Source organism: Grampus griseus (assembly GCF_964374135.1).
Source record: "Grampus griseus genome assembly, chromosome: 4".
Taxonomy (NCBI): domain Eukaryota; kingdom Metazoa; phylum Chordata; class Mammalia; order Artiodactyla; family Delphinidae; genus Grampus; species Grampus griseus.
Window position 1 is genome coordinate 43,120,557 of NC_138997.1, and position 16,839 is coordinate 43,137,395.

Consider the following 16,839-nt stretch of genomic DNA (forward strand, 5'->3'; position numbering starts at 1 on the left):
AACTGGGGTCCTCATTCCAATAACCCATGAGGAGCTAAATCCTGCCAACAACCATGTGCAGTTGGAAGTAAATTCTTCCCCAGTTGAGCTTTCATATGAAGCCCAGTCCTGGCTGACACCTTGACAGCAACCGTGTTAGCCCCTATGAAGAAGATCCAGATAAGCCAAGCTCATGTTCCTGAACCACAAAAACTGTGAGAAAATAATTGGGCTATTTTGAATTGATTTTTCACTGTCATTCTTTATGCTTCTCTTTCTTCATCTCCAAACATCCTGAACTTCCTCCACTAGATTCCCTTCTGTATACACAATAAGTTGAGACAACATTTAGTCAAGAGTTTGTCTTCTGCTCTCTTTTCCTCTTCTCTACGTCTTCTCTACTTAGGATCTCAGACTCCTATTATTTGAACTAACATTTTCATTCTGAATACAAAACTCAGGTATCTAATTGCTTACTAGACATCTCTGCTTCAAACTCAACATGTGAAAAATGAAATGCATTATCCTCTGACAATTTCTCTTCTTTAAGAACCATAACTGACTAGTCATCAAAGCCTTGACAATTCTGTCTCTTGGATCCAAACTCTATCATTCTATTGTCTCTGTCCTAGTTATAGCCCACATTACCTCTTGCCTGAATTATTTCAATACTTCCTGACCAAATTCCTACTTCCGTAATTACCCTTCTAATGTCATTCTTAAGGAAAGTGAATTATCCAAAAGACAAATCTGATCATGTTACAGCACTGCCTAAAATTCTTCAATGACTCCTAGCACTGATAGGTTTAAAAAAAAAATAGGCTTCTTAAAAGAAAGACCCTCCTTGTATACTCTCCAGTTTTGTCTCTTCCAATTATCTTCCTCCCTCTACTCCTGCCCCATGCCCTTGACACTATCAAATTATTTATGGCGGCCTGAACACAGTTTGTTATTTCAGGACTGCTATAAGTTCCATTCTCCCCAAACCCAACTGAAAAGCTCCTTGACTATCCATTTTGCTACCATTTCTATTCAGTTTAGTTAAAGTAAATAAATATGTGTGGATCAATTTCCTTAGGCCAGGCATGGAACTTTGTCCTGGAGGAATTAATAATCTAATGGAGTATTGTAAAATCAAAACTTCTGTGGCAGCACCATGACCAGAATTCTGCGAGAAGGCCCACTGGCCCAGATTAAGGATTCAAGGAAGATGTTCTGGAAGTGGTTTGTCAAAAGTAATTCATGAATGAGTGAGATGATTTACATACCATAAGAAGTTTAAATCTTTTCTCCCTACATGTCTCTCTCTTCAATCTTCCAAAAATTACTTGAACACTAGTTATATACCACATCCTCCTCCTTTAACATGCTTCCATTGTTGCATTTTGTACTGCCAAGTGGTTACCTTTCGTATGAATTACTATATTCTTTATTTGATGGTGAGTTTTTGAAAATTGGGACTAAATCCGAGTCATCACTCTAGCTCCAGTGACCAGCATGATTTTGATCATTTTATAGATGCTCAATTGCTTCTTCTCTTATTTAGAGTCAGGTTATTGAGGTATAATTTATATATAGTAAAATGAAATTTACATACAGTAAAATGCATGTAAATTAACTCATCTATGATTTTATAGATAATATTCTATGCATCAAAGAGTAAGTCCAAATCACTCATATAGTTGTTTATACATTGTAGGGGTTCAATACATAGTTTTTAAATAAATAAATAAGCCCACAAAAATGTTTCCAATCTGTCACTTCATTGTTAACAAAAGAAGAGAAATAATAAAACTTCTTTACATCTGAAGTAAAAATTGCAGCATTGTTACAGTATACTGGAAACACCTTAAATACTCAAAAATAGTTTTCCTATGTCCCAGATCAAAAATATTTTAAAATTAAACTCATTGGCATTTTAATTTTATATAGTAATTCACAGGCTGCTTCAGAATCAAAATATTACTTACCTTCTGCTGACCACAATTTTAAAAATTATTCACAAGTAGACAATTACCTGTGCCAAAAATCACCTACAAAAATTTGGGCTGGGTTTTTGCCAATCAGTATGCCAATTAATTACCCCACAAAGACTGGCTGGCCCTGGATCAAGTAAAGTCTCATTGATATGCAAGGCCACTCCTATCAGAGAGAAGACAGGAAATAAAACAATAAGACACTTAGATCAAAGAAAGCTGGTGGGAAAAGAAAAGCTACTTCTTTAATGTTTCTTAGAATCTTAAAAATGTCTAAAGAGTCTGGTCCCACCTGAATAATCAGAATTGGCACACAGACTCATATTGCAGATGGATCAGGCTAACATCATCCAAAAGGAAACCAGAGACCGTAGCTGTCACACAGGTGTTTGGGACTGGGTTTGCCCTCAAACAGAAGGTAGTCTTGGGTGATGGTAGTGGAAGGAAAAAAATGAACTAGGGGCATAAATCATAATTTTTCAAAGTGATATGTGTGTCAATTTCCCATTCAAGATAAACAAATACTGGGAACTGTTATACTCTGGGGTTGATCACTCTTTGATTTTGCAATTCATTTTTGTTATAATGGAAGTTTTGAGAAAAAATGGTATGGCACTTTGATTTTATGTAGTGTGTTTTTGGAGAAAAATATCGAAGTGGTTCATTTTGCCTGTTTCTCTTGCTGTATCAAGTTCTCTCATTCTTAGAGAGCAGTATTGTTGACTTGCACTGTTCATGTTTATGACCCGTTTTTACCAGAGCCTCAACATCTAAGCATTCCCTTGGTATTTTGTAAAGGCATTCCATTTTTTTTTTTTTTTTTTTTTGTGGTACGCGGGCCTCTCAGTGTTGTGGCCTCTCCTGCTGCGGAACACAGGCTCCGGATGCGCAGGCTCAGCGGCCACGGCTCACGGGCCCAGCCACTCCACGGTATGTGGGATCTTCCCGGACCGGGGCACGAACCCGTGTCCCCTGCATTGGCAGGCGGACTCTCAACCACTGTGCCACCAGGGAAGCCCGAGGCATTTCATTTTAATATAGTCATTGGAAACCAGAAATAATTCAGCAACTCTGGCCTTTAAATCCAAGTTACTCCAGGATAAGAACTAGAAAGGATATTTAAATGGGTACAATTACACAGATAACTATTATATCCTACCCATTATAATTACATAGAAATCAATATAAGGAGGATTTTTTTATGCATGGCATAACTTATTTTTAAGAAACAAGAATATCTAATTTTCTATTATCAGCTACTGATTCTAAAAAGTAGCTTTTAGGAATGTTATAGACTCCTCCACTAGACTGAAAGCTTCTCAAAAGAAGAGATATTGTGTCCCCAGTAATTTCACTGTGGTTGTCACATAATAAATGCTAAAAAATGTAAAAGAATGAATGCTGTATAAGTGAGTATTAAAACAAAAAGCAGTTTGTGCTTCATTGTACATGAGAAGGTGAAATTGATAATATGCCATATAAATCAAAGATAAATTAAACAAAGTTCAATATTTTTTCTGAAAATTATATCTTATCACCTGAAGATGTTCTTTGCTTTATATTTTCAAGACTAAATGTCCTGTACAGATGATTTTCTCAAAACACACACACACACACACACACACACACTGCCCCCAAAGTATATTCAAGTCACCTATCTCTTACAACACAGACACTAGTTTGCAGTTTCAGAAAAAATACATTTCTTAGCTTCTACTATTAACATAAAAGTTTCAAAGATTTGGGAGCCAGAGTTCATCAAGGTGCCAGTTCAAATTTCCATAGGTTTCCTTATATCTTTTTCTTCTGCTTGAAGGAAACTTCTCCCAAACATATGACCCAAGAATAGGAATTCCACCCTGAGATGGTGACTGAAGTCTATATCCATTCCACATCTTGCTCTAGGGATAATCTGCCTTTTCACTTTTTATATTAGTTTTTAGAGTACACAAAATTGTGTAGAATACACAAAATATTATATACTCTAAAGGAGGCATGTAGTAAAAACTTAGGTGAGAATTTATGAAAACATATCCATAAAATACAATGATATATGAATTAGTCAGTGTCGTATAAAGACAGAATTATCAGGCAATTAGAGAAGGAAGAACACTCAGGATTAATTCTTTCACACAGCTCAGGAGAACAAGAGCCAAAATCAAGCCACCTGTTATTAGGAGTTTGCGATTAACAGATACACACCACAATATATAAAATAGATAAACAACAAAGGCCTATAGCACAGGGAACTATATTCAATATCTTGTAATAAGCTATAATGGAAAAGAATCTGAAAAATATATATATGTATGTATAACTGAATCACTTTGCTGTACAACTGAAACCAACACAACACTGTAAATCAATTACATGTCGATAAAAAAATAAAATAAAATAATAAGAAAAAAACTAAGTGGGCAAGTCAGTCCAAAGACGTGCAAGAGTGAGGATGAGAGAAATCAGAAGCTCATAAAGTAAGGCACACACACAACAACCAAAATGCTCTTAATGTCACGTGGCAGAAGACCACAGCTAGCATGAGAATGAGCCAGTGACTCATTGGAGACATGTAAAAGAAGCAGGAACTGACAGGCTGGGGCAGAAAATACTAACTCTGTTAACCAGGGAAGAAAAGGTGGCATAGGCTCAGAAAAACACCCTGCCCAAGGTGACACAAGCGCTGAGAGGAGACCTTTCAGCATTCTGTCCATAGATCACACCATCTTACTTGAATAATCCTGTCCCAATAAAGACTCCTTTTTTTTTTCTTTTATTTTAGGAAAAGTTGAAAGTCAGATTTCAATGAGAATTTCTTCATGACTAAGGACCACTGCCCTCCTTTGTCATAAACAGAAATGTGCATTTAGCTGAAATGGGACTGAGAATTTATTTGATGGCAGTTTTAAGCACTATTTCTTGAAATTGTTACTATCTTCTGATGTAGTCTGAGAAAGATATATTGAAGCTATAAGCTCTGACACTTGGGTGATTAGCAGCCATTACAGGCTGTTTTGGAGCATTCATAGGGGATCTTATTTCACACAAAACAATCTGCAAACAAAATCACTAATAAGGATGATCTATTACTGAATACCTGACAAAAAATAGCCTCATGCTGACATTTCCATTCGATGATTTATTTTAAAAGTTTCAAGAGGCTTTAAAACCTATTTCTTTTATATTTTAAAACATGAAATACCACTGGAAGGAAGAGACTCCATAAAAAAAAGTCTGACTTTGAAATTAAATAATTTTATTTGGAATTTCCACTCTGCTGCAAAATAAAGTCAGTAAAATTTAGTAACAAATGAGCAAACCTCATCCCTATGTCTTTCTTGTATAGTCTGACCGTAAGCAATAGTGCTATTGAAAATAATATTATTCCAGTCCTGTAAGATAAATGGACTTATTTGTAGTGAGGTGGATGAACCTAGAGTCTGTCATACAGAGTGAAGTAAGTCAGAAAGAGAAAAACAAATACCGTATGCTAACACATATATATGGAATCTAAAAAATAAAAATAAAATGGTTCTGAAGAACCTAGGGGCAGGACAGGAATAAAGACACAGACGTAGAGAATGGACTTGAGGACACAGGGAGGGGGAAGGGTAAGCTGGGACGAGGTAAGAGAGTGGCACTGACATATATACACTACCAAATGTAAAATAGATAGCTAGTGGGAAGCAGCCGCATAGCACAGGGAGATCAGCTTGGTGCTTTGTGACCACCTAGAAGGGAGGGATAGGGAGGGTGAAAGGGAGATGCTAGAGGGAGGGGATATGGGGATATATGTTGTATAGCTGATTCACTTTGTTATTCAGCAGAAACTAACACACAATTATAAAGCAATTATACTCCAATAAAGATGTTTTAAAAAATGATTAAAAAAGAGAAAATAATATTATTCCAGTCCTGTAAGATAAATGGAGGGGATTGGGGTGTGACAATTTTTAAATAATTTAATTTTAAAATATTTTATTTAAAAATAAAAATGAACATATTAATATTTTTATTTCTAGATTGCACTCTTGGTAACATTAAGGTGCCTCCCAAATGAGGCCATTTCCCCCAGCTCTCTCTCATCTTTTCCTTTTTTATCTATAAGGGCCATCAAATATCTACATCTGTAAAGTATACATACCTATAAAGTCTGGCAAATATCATTAGCAACCCACCCTCAGATTTTCTGTCTGAGGGTACTCTGCTGTCTTCTAAGACACAATATCTGCATCTGCAATTCTAAATGCTTTTTCCTAGAATGATAGAAAGCCTCGATGCCCATGTGCATAGCAGATTGAAAGTGTCAAGGAATTAACACTCCTACCAGCAACCTTCAACTAAAGACTCTTGAGAGTTGGTATGAAACTACCACAGCTCCCTTGTCCATGGGTGGACTAATTTTGAGGCATGGGTTTTATAGTTTTCCAAAGGCTGCCTGTAGGATTAAGCTTCAAATCCTGACTGTGTTAGCTGGCTTAATAATGCATCTTTTATTTTATACATTTCCTTCCCTACTGGTGTAACACGTACTTCCTAAATGGGATCTGAGCACTCAGTGCTAGTCTCAGGGTCTGCTTCTGGGAAAATCCAAACTCTAAGGCAATCAATTTGGGGAACATAGTGATTATAAGGAATATGTGTGTGGGCTACTGCTTTTGCTGACACTGAATGTCTTGTTAAAAAAAAAACAAAACTATATAAAACAGTTAACCATCAGTAAGGCACATTGGAAAAGCCTAAGGGCATCTATGGTAGCTTGTCTTTTTCAGGCTGGAGTTGATAGGGATGATACCATGGAACTGGGCTCCCTAATATCTAAACTCTTATTTATCATAACACTAATAAATACACACAGTGCTCAGTGGGCTTCTTTGACTTTTAATGGTAGCATAAAGCACACATGGGAAAACTGATCCAATTTATTTACTGGATAACTTGAAAGGCTCCCAGTTTCAAATGGGTCCAGAGAAAGAGAGGGCTTTTTCCTTTGTACAAGCTTTATTGCAAGCTTCCCTGTTGTTCAGACCATGTGATCTAGCATATCCAACATACTAGAGGAATCTATGATGACTAGGAAGTAAGCTGAAATCTGGCAAGCCCCAATAGGAAAACTGCAGCACAGACATAAAGAGTTCTAGAGGAAAGCCATGCCTTCTATGGCAGAAAATTCTCCATTTCACAAATAGTTTCCTAATGGCTTGCTAATGAATTTAAATCAAACCTGAGCCCCTGAAAATGGGATACTAAAAACTATGAAAATATAGCTGCCCATCATGACTGGATGTTATCAGACTCACCCAGTCATAGAAGAAATTCATTATATAATGGAACTGATACACTCAGTTTTTAATCTAGGCACTTCCAGATAGCATGAGCAATTCATATAATTAGGTGCAATGCAATGCCTATTCTCCTACCTCTATTATTCCAGCACCTCTTCTTCAACTGATATCTTTGTTTTCATTAAATGTTTCTGTGACAGAGGAGAGCCTGGTTCATAGTTAGGCAATATATATTTGCACTAGCTGCAAATAAACCACTATTTCATTAAAATCTCACACAGAGGTGGTCCAAAGGCCAAGGTAAAAGGAAATTTTCCCATTCACCCATTCACCAGAGTTGTGAGCAGTGCATTTAATTGTTCATTTTATATGAAGGGAGAATTGGCTGGAAGTATATTCAGTTATTACTAAAAACCCAACCTTCGGGGCTTCCCTGGTGGCGCAGTGGTTGAGAGTCCGCCTGCTGATGCAGGGGACATGGGTTCGTGCCCCGGTCTGGGAAGATTCCATATGCCGCGGAGTGGCTGGGCCCGTGAGCCATGGCCGCTGAGCCTGCGCGTCCGGAGCCTGTGCTACGTAATGGGAGAGGCCACAACAGTGAGAGACCCGCATACCAAAAAAAGAAAACAAAACAAAACAAACAAACAAAAAAAACCCAACCTTCCATCACAGAGACCACTACTAAGTCTTACATGGGACCATTCCTTGGGAACACAAGCCAACCACCTGTCAGGTCAATTATATAAGACCTCTTGCACCTAGTAAGGGGTAACAACTTGTCTTCACTGGAGTCAGTAAACTCAGAGATGAGTTTGCCTTTCCTGTCCATAGTGCCTCATCCATAACCGCCATCTGAAGGCCTATAAAATACCTGATCAATGGACATCATATCTCACACAATAATCCCCTGGACCAAGGGATTGATGGACTAAGGGATATGAGATCATGGTATCCACTGCCTTAGCATTGTCCATCATCTAGAAGATGCCAGTATGATATGATGGTGAAATAGCCTATTAAAGGCTCAGCTAAGGTACTGGTTCAGGGGCAACACATGGCCAGTTAGGGTGCTGACTTCCAGGATTTGGTTTATGTATTTTTTTAGTGACGAATATATACTAAACACTAAAATATATAAGAACCAAGAAATTGAAGTAAGGTTGGTCCCATGTCCTTATTACTCCCATTGTCCTACTTGCAGAATTTGTGTTTCTTGCCCCCAAAGCTTAGGTACTGTCTGCTTAGAGATTTTGGTTCCTGGGAATATTCCTTCTGCTAGGAGTCACAAACAGGAAGGGTTCCACTGAAATGGAAGCTTCAAATTATTTTGGCCATTCTGGGCTCTATTTGCTGGTAGTGGACTGGCAGGCAAAGAAAGGAATTATTGTACTGGTGGGGATAATCTACTCTGGTTATCATAACAACCTAAGTTTGCTGCGACACAATGGAGAGAAGGAGGAGTATGGCCAAAACTTAAGTGGTTTTAAAATGTTTTGCTGTTTCATTGCCCCGTGATTAACAGTAAATGAGTAACTGTAGCAACCAAAGCCAGACAAGGATAGTATAACAAAAAGGTTAGACTTCTGAGAATAAAAATTTGGGTTTATTCCCCCAGACAAGTAACTCTGGCTCACTGAAGTGCTGGCCTGGGGTAAGAAAACCTTTGATGGGCAATGTAAGAGGGAGGTAATAATACCAATTATGTATTCAGGGTCAGAAGCAACAGTGGAAATAACAACTTGGTTTGCTAGCTCTTTCTAAATATTTTGAGGAGTCAGGAAATGACTACCTTCTTGAAGGATTGGATTATACTTCAGGAGCTGGACTTGAAGGACTGGACTTCAATGATGGAAAAAGGGAGGTCATCCTGATTCTAGACATGACTCAGATATCATTAGAGGACAAGCAGATCTGAGTGGCTTAGGAAACAGACTGTACCAGACTGAGTCCTCCAACTTCACACTGGCCTTGCGTTCTGGTTAGGGCAATCCTAAGAACAGTTCATGCTATTCCCACAGTCTTGGAGTGAGATGGGTGGCACCTCTGACACAATTATAAACTAAGGGACATTCCATGGAGGCTGATCCATGTCTCTTAGCCAGGTTGTAGACACACAGTTGTCTCTTACTCAGAACACAACAATATGCCCTTAACGTGCGTAAGTGTGCGGATAATGTAAATTTTTGTTTATTTGTTTGATTTTACTCTGGGTTTGAGTTTACAAAAGTCTGAAATCCATTCATCTGTTGTGCACCAGTTCTCAACCAACAGAGGAGTATCAGAATCATGGGGCACCATTTCAAGCTATACTTCTCCCATGTACCTCTTGTCTCCTACTTCACTCATCTGTTCAAATTCTTGCTATAGGTCTGGAGGAAGATGGCGGAAGAGTAAGATGTGGAGATCACCTTCCTCCCCAAAGATACATCAGAAATACCTCTAAACGTGGAACTGCTACTATAGAACACCTACAGAATGCTGGCAGCAGACCTCAGACCTCCCAAAAGGCAAGATATGCCCCATGTACCTGGACAGGGCAAAAGAAAAAGGAATAAACGGAGACAAAAGAATAGGGACGGGACCCACACCAGTGGGAGGGAGCCATGAAGGAGGAACGGTTTCCACACACTATGACGCCCCTTCGCGGGCGGAGACTGTGGGTGGTGGAGGGGGAAAGCTTCGGAGCTACGGAGGAGAGCGCAGCAATAGGGGTGCGGAGGGCAAAGAGGAGAGATTCCCGCACAGAGGATCGGTGCCAACCAGCACTCACCAGCCCGAGAGGCTTGTCTGCTCACCCACCGGGGTGGGCAGGGGCTGGGAGCTGAGGCTCGGGCTTCAGTCGGAGCACAGGGAGAGGACTGGGGTTGGCGGCGTGAACACAGCCTGCAGGGGCTTAGTGCGCCACAACTAGCCGGGAGGGAGTCCGGGAAAAAGTCTGGAGCTGCCGAAGAGGCAAGAGACTTTCTTTCCTCATTGTTTCCTGGTGCGCGAGGAGAGGGGACTTAGAGCGCTGCTTAAAGGAGCTCCAGAGATGGGCGCGAGCCGCGGCTAACAGCGCGGACCCCAGAGACGGGCATGAGACGCTAAGGCTGCTGCTGCAGCCACCAAGAAGCCTGTGTGCGAGCACAGGTCACTATCCACATACACCCTCCCGGGAGCCTGTGCAGCCCGCCACTGCCAGGGTCCCAGGATCCAGGGACAACTTCCCCGGGAGAACGCACGGCAAGCCTCAGGCTGGTGCAACGTCATGCCGGCCTCTGCTGCTGCAGGCTCGCCCCGCATCCATTCCCCTCCCTCCCCCCGGCCAGAGTGCGCCAGAGCCCCCGAATCAGCTGCTCCTTTAACCCCGTCCTATATGGGCGAAGAACAGACGCCCTCCGGCGACCTACCCGCAGAGGCAGGGCCAAATCCAAAGCTGAACCCCAGGAGCTGTGCGAACAAAGAAGAGAAAGGGAAATCTCTCCCAGCAGCCTCAGGAGCAGCGGATTAAATCTCCACAATTCACTTGATGTACCCTGCATCTGCAGAATACCTGAATAGAAAACAAATCATCCCAAACTGAGGAGGTGGACTTTGAGAGCAAGATATATTATTTTTTCTCCCTTTCCTCTTTTTGTGAGGTGTATGTGTATGCTTCTGTGTGAGATTTTGTCTGTATAGCTTTGCTTTCACCATTTGTCCTAGGGTTCTGTCTGTCCGTTTTTTGTTTTTTTTTACTTAAAAAAACTTTTTTTTCTTAATAATTATTTTCTAATTTTACTAACTTTATTTTATTTTCTCTCACTGTATTTTAGTTTATTTTATATTCTTTCCTCCCTCCCTCCCTCCCTCCTTTCTTTCTCTTTCTTTCTTTCTTTCTCTCTCTCTCTCTCTCTCTCCTTTCTACTTTTTCTCCCTTTTATTCTGAGCCGTGTGGATGAAAGGCTCTTGGTGCTCCAGCCAGGAGTCAGTGCTGGGGCTCTGAGGTGGGAGAGCCAACTTCAGGACACTGGTCCACAAGAGACATCCCAGCTCCACGTAATATCAAACGGCAAAAATCTCCCAGAGATCTTCATCACAAAACCAAGACCCAGCTTCACTCAATAACCATCAAGCTACAGTGCTGGACACCCAATGCCAAACAACTAGCAAGACAGGAACACAACATCACCCATTAGCACAGAGGCTGCCTGAAATCATAATAAAGCCACAGACACCCCAAAACACACCACCAGACGTGGACCTGCCCACCAGAAAGACAAGATCCAGCCTCAACCACCAGAACACAGGCACTAGTCTCCTCCACCAGGAATCCTACACAACCCACTAAACCAATCTTAGCCACTGGGGACAGACACCAAAAACAACGGGAACTACGAATGTGCAGCCTGCGAAAAGGAGACCCCAAACACAGTAACATAAGCAAAATGAGAAGACAGAAAAACACACAGCAGAGGAAGGAGCAAGGCAAAAACCCACCAGACCTAACAAATGAAGAGGAAAGAGGCAGTCTACCTGATAAAGAATTCAGAATAATGATAGTAAAGATGATCCAAAATCTTGGAAATAGAATAGAGAAAATGCAAGAAACATTTAACAAGGATCTAAAAGAACTAAAGATGAAACAAGAGGCGATGAACAACACAATAAATGAAACTAAAAATACTCTAGAAGGGATCAATAGCAGAATAACTGAGGCAGAAGAACGGATAAGTGACCTGGAAGATAAAACAGTGGAAATAACTACTGCAGAGCAGAATAAAGAAAAAAGAATGAAAAGAACTGAGGACAGTCTCAGAGACGTCTGGAACAACATTAAACCCACCAAATTTTGAATTGTAGGGGTCCCAGAAGAAGAAGAGAAAAAGAAAGGGACTGAGAAAATATTTGAAGAGATTATAGTTGAAAACTTCCCTAATATGGGAAAGGAAATAGTTAATGAAGACCATTAAGCACAGAGATTCCCATACAGGAAAAATCCAAGGAGAAATACGCCAAGACACATATTAATCAAACTATCAAAAATAAAATACAAAGAAAACATATTAAAAGCAGCAAGGGAAAAACAACAAATAACACACAAGGGAATCCCCATAAGGTTAACAGCTGATCTTTCAGCAGAAACTCTGCAAGCCAGAAGGGAGTGGCAGGACATATTTAAAGTGATGAAGGAGAAAAACCTACAACCAAGATTACTCTACCCAGCAAGGATCTCATTCAGATTTGATGAAGAAATTAAAAACTTTACATACAAGGAAAAGCTGAGAGAGTTCAGCACCCCCAAACCAGCTTTACAACAAATGCTAAAGGAACTTCTCTAGGCAAGAAACACAAGAGAAGGAAAAGACCTACAATAACAAACCCAAAACAATTAAGAAAATGGTAATAGGAACATACATATTGAAAACTACCTTAAATGAAAATCGATTAAATGCTCCCACCAAAACACACACATTGGCTGAATGGATAAAAAAACAAGACCCATATATATGCTGTCTACAAGAGACCAACTTCAAACCTAGGGACACATACAAACTGAAAGTGAAGAGTGGAAAAAGATATTCCATGCAAATGGAAATCAGAAGAAACCTGGAGTAGCAATTCTCATATGAGACAAAATAGAGTTTAAAATAAAGACTATTACAAGAGACAAAGAAGGACACTACATAATGATCAAGGGATCGATTCAAGAAGATATAACAATTGAAATATTTATGCACCCAACATAGGAGCACCTCAATACATAAGGCAAATACTAACAGCCATAAAAGGGGATATCGACAGTAACACATTCATAGTAGGGGACTTTAACACCCCACTTTCACCAGTGGACAGATCATCCAAAATGGAAATAAATAAGGAAACACAAGCTTTAAATGATACATTAAACAAAAAGGACTTAATTGATATTTATAGGACATTCCAGCCAAAAACAAAAGAATACACTTTCTTCTCAAGTGCTCATGGAACATTCTCCAGGATAGATCATATCTTGGGTCACAAATCAAGCCTTGTTAAATTTAAGAAAATTGAAATCATATCAAGTATCTTTTCCGACCACAACGCTATGAGACTAGATATCAATTACAGAAATAGATCTGTAAAAAATACAAACACATGGAGGCTAAACAATACACTATTTAATAATGAAGTGATTACTGAAGAAATCAAAGAGGAAATCAAAAAATACGTAGAAAAAAATGACAATGGAGACACGACGACCCAAACCTATGGGATGCAGGAAAAGCAGATCTAAGAGGGAAGTTTATAGCAATACAATCCTACCTTAAGAAACAGGAAACATCTCAAATAAACAACCTAACCTTGCACCTAAAATAATTAGAGAAAGAAGAACAAAAAAAACCCAAGTTAGCAGAAGGAAAGAAATCATAAAGATCAGATCAGAAATAAATGAAAAAGAAATGAACAAAATGATAGCAAAGATCACTAATACTAAAAGCTGGTTCTTTGAGAAGATAAACAAAATTGATAAACCATTAGCCAGACTCATCAAGAAAAAAAGGGAGAAGACTCAAATCAATAGAATTAGAAATGAGAAAGGAGAAGTAACAACTGACACTGCAGAAATACAAAGGATCATGAGAGATTACTACAAGCAACTCTATGCCAATAAAATGGACAACCTGGAAGAAGCAGACAAATACTTAGAAATGCACAACCTGCTGAGACTGAACCAGGAAGAAATAGAAAATATGAACAGCCCAATCACAAGCACTGAAATTGAAACTGCGATTAAAAATCTTCCAACAAAAAAAAGCCCAGGACCAGATGGCTTCACAGGTGAATTCTGTGAAACATTTAGAGAAGAGCTAACACCTATGCTTCTCAAACTCTTCCAAAATATAGCAGAGGGAGGAACACCCCCAAACTCATTCTATGAGGCCACCATCACCCTGATACCAAAACCAGACACAGATGTCACAAAGAAAGAAGACTACAGGCCAATATCATTGATGAACATAGATGCAAAAATCCTCAACAAAATACTAGCAAACAGAATCCAACAGCACATTAAAAGGATCATACACCATGATCAAGTAGGAATGCAAGGATTCTTCAATATATGCAAATCAATCAATGTGATACACCATATTAACAAATTGAAGGAGAAAAACCATATGATCTTCTCAATAGATGCAGAGAAAGCTTTTGACAAAATTCAACACCGATTTATGATAAAAACCCTGCAGCAAGTAGACATAGAGGGAACTTTCCTCAACATAATAAAGGCCATATATGACAAACCCACAGCCAACATCATCCTCAATGGTGAAAAACTGAAACCATTTCCACTAATATCAGGAACAAAACAAGGTTGCCCACTCTCACAACTATTATTCAATATAGTTTTGGAAGTTTTAGCCACAGCAATAAGAGAAGAAAAAGAAATAAAAAGAATCCAAATTGGAAAAAAAGAAGTAAAGCTGTCACTGTTTGCAGATGGCATGATAGTACACATAGAGAATCCTAAAGATGCTACCAGAAAACTACTGGAGCTAATCAATGAATTTGGTAAAGTAGCAGGATACAAAATTAATGCACAGAAATCTCTGGCATTCTTATACACTAGTGATGAAAGATCTGAAAGTAAAATTAAGAAAACACTCCCATTTACCATTGCAACAAAAGGAATAAAATATCTAGGAATAAAGCTACCTAAGGAGACAAAAGACCTGTATGCAGATAATTATAAGACATTGAAGAAAGAAATTAAAGATGATAGAAATAGATGGAGAGATATACCATGTTTTTAGATTTGAAGAATCAACATTGTGAAAATAACTCTACTACCCAAAGCAATCTTCAGATTCAATGCAATCCCTATCAAACTACCACTGGCATTTTTCACAGAACTAGGACAAAAAATTTCACAATTTGTATGGAAACACAAAAGACCCCGAATAGCCAAAGCAATCTTGAGAACATAAAATGGAGCTGGAGGAATCAGGCTCCCTGACTTCAGACTATACTACAAAGCTACAGTTATCAAGACAGTATGGTACTGGCACAAAAACAGAAATATAGATCAACAGAACAGGATAGAAAGCCCACAGAAAAACCCATGCACATATGGTCACCTTATCTGTGATAATGGAGGCAAAAATATACAGTGGAGAAAAGGCAGACTCTTCAATAAGTGGTGCTGGGAAAACTGGACAGCTACATGTAAAAGAGTGAAATTAGAACCCTCCCTAACACCATACACAAAAATAAACTCCAAATGGATTAAAGACCTAAATGTAAGGCCAGACACTATCAAACTCTTAGTGGAAAACATAGGCAGAACACTCTATGACGTAAAGCACAGCAAGATCCTTTTTGATCCACCTCCTAGAGAAATGGAAATAAAAACAAAAATAAACAAATGGGACCTAATGAAACTTCAACACTTTTGCACAGCAAAGGAAACCATAAACAAGACCAAAAGACAACCCTCAGAATGGGAGAAAATATTTGCAAATGAAGCACCTGACAAAGGATTAATCTCCAAAATTTACAAGCAGCTCATGCAGCTCAATAACAAAAACAAACAAACAACCCAATACAAAAATGGGCAGAAGACCTAAATAGACATTTCTCCAAAGAAGATATACAGATTGCCAACAAACACATGAAAGAATGTTCAACATCATTAATCATTAGAGAAATGCAAATCAAAACTACATTGAGGGGCTTCCCTGGTGGTGCAGTGGTTGACAGTCCACCTGCCGATGCAGGGGGCATGGGTTCGTGCCCCGGTCTGCAAAGATCCCACATGCCGCGGAGCAGCTGGGCCCGTGAGCCATGGCCGCTGAGCCTGTGCGTCCGGAGCCTGTGCTCCACAATGGGAGAGGCCACAACAGTGATAGGCCCACGTACCGCCAAAAAAAACCCCCAAAATACTAAAAAAGCTACAATGAGATATCATCTCACACCGGTCAGAATGGGCATCACCAAAAATCTAGAAACAGGGCTTCCCTGGTGGCGCAGTGGTTGAGAGTCCGCCTGCCGATGCAGGGGACACGGGTTCGTTCCCCGGTCCGGGAAGATCCCACATGCCATGGAGCGGCTGGGCCCATGAGCCATGGCCTCTGGGCCTGCGCATCCGGAGCCTGTGCTCCACAATGGGAGAGGCCACAACAGTGAGAGGCCCGCAAACCACAAAAAGAAAAAAAAAAATCTAGAAACAATAAATGCTGGAGAGGGTGTGGAGAAAAGGGAACACTCTTTCACTGCTGGTGGGAATGTAAATTGATACAGCCACTATGGAGAACAGTATGGAGGTTTGTTAAAAAACTACAAATAGAACTACCATACGACCCAGCAATCCCACTACTACTACTATATCCTGAGAAAACCATAATTCCAAAAGAGTCATGTACCAAAATGTTCATTGCAGCTCATTTTACAATAGCCAGGAGAGGGAGACAACCTAAGTGTCCATCATCGGATGAATGGATAAAGATATGGCACATATATACAATGGAATATTACTCAGCCATAAAAAGAAACGAAATAGAGTTATTTGTAGTGAGGTGGATGGACCTAGAGTCTGTCATACAGAGTGAAGTATGTCAGAAAGAGAAAAACGAATACCACATGCTAACACATATATATGGAAT